The 1,229-nt window shown below is 32.9% G+C and overlaps 1 protein-coding gene across 1 annotated transcript in view; it reads left to right on the forward strand.

The window, feature by feature from the left end:
• The window catches only part of LOC104388694 (AT-rich interactive domain-containing protein 4B-like), a 65,115-nt gene that overhangs the window by 37,480 nt on the left and 26,406 nt on the right, over positions 1–1,229 (forward strand). The window lies entirely within an intron of this gene.

Genomic DNA, 1,229 nt, shown 5'->3' on the forward strand with positions numbered 1-1,229 from the left:
GAGGTAATTGAAGAGTTTTTATAGACAACTTTTTATTAAGAAAAATTTGAGTGTGATATTTTTAGTATCTCAGTCTTCAATATGTTATGTACATCCATGCTTCTGAAATTTGTGATGATGTAAAATGCAGTCTACATGGTGTGCTTACTCTTTTATGAAGTCAAGTAATACAATTACATTTTACCAAATTGTGTAAGTCAAGAAACAAAATCAACATTTCATATTTTTCATTTTTGTGTTATTAATGGTTAATAGCTTGTAGATCACACAAAACCCTGTGATCTCACGACTACTTTGCTTTATATTAAAAAGTCCCGAAATATTAGTTAGGAAAAAAAAGATACCTGAAAAGCTTAATGTACGCCTTTGACATAATTAAGTTCCACTGGATTTTTTAATCTAATTTGTAATAGCTAGTAAACTTGAAAGATCAGTAGTTTTCTTTTAAAAGGCAAACTACGAATTGCTGTTACCTCTTAATTTGAAGACACATCTGTATTTTGAAACTGGTTCATGTCTTAAAGGTGACTTGCATATTAAAGTATGTAGACATTACTAGCTAATTTCAAATAGTTGAAATTTCAGAATGAGGGTTATTCCTTATTGTTGTGTTAAGAAAATCTGTTCTTATGGACAGATTTATGTAAATAATAATTATTACCTCATGATTGCATGGCTACTCAGCAGGGAAAACTGTACCTCCAGTTTCTTCTGTAATTAGACCAGTGCCACACAGTTGTCTTGTTCTGATGTTGCTTTAGATTATTCTGACTTCCAAAGTGTATGGGATCCTTTAGAGTGTCCACCACACTCGGAAGCAATCACACATCTACTCTAAAAGTTAAAAAAACAATTTTACTTTCTCCATGTCAAGTTCTGTCTGACACATATATACTTTTTGGATTATTATTGGTGTTTTCACATTTAAAAATTAATACAGGACTGAGAAGTATATTTTGGAGGACTATGTTTACTTTGGAAGGCTTTGTGCCTTAGGGTCATACAATTGTTTAGACTGGACACAGCCTTTAAGGTCATCAAGTCCGCCTCTTAACCCAGCATTAAACCATGTCCCTAAGGACCATGTCTGAACATCTTTTAAATACCTCCTGGGATGGTGATTGAACCAGCCTTCTTTCAAAGAAGAATACCTGTACAAAAATCCTCAGTGCACTAGGAGCGTTCACATTTGGAATGGTTATCTTATGAAAATAAGAATTTTAGGGAAA

Source organism: Chaetura pelagica, unplaced genomic scaffold (assembly GCF_000747805.2).
Source record: "Chaetura pelagica isolate M959 unplaced genomic scaffold, ChaPel_1.0 scaffold235, whole genome shotgun sequence".
NCBI classification, from domain to species: Eukaryota; Metazoa; Chordata; class Aves; order Apodiformes; family Apodidae; genus Chaetura; species Chaetura pelagica.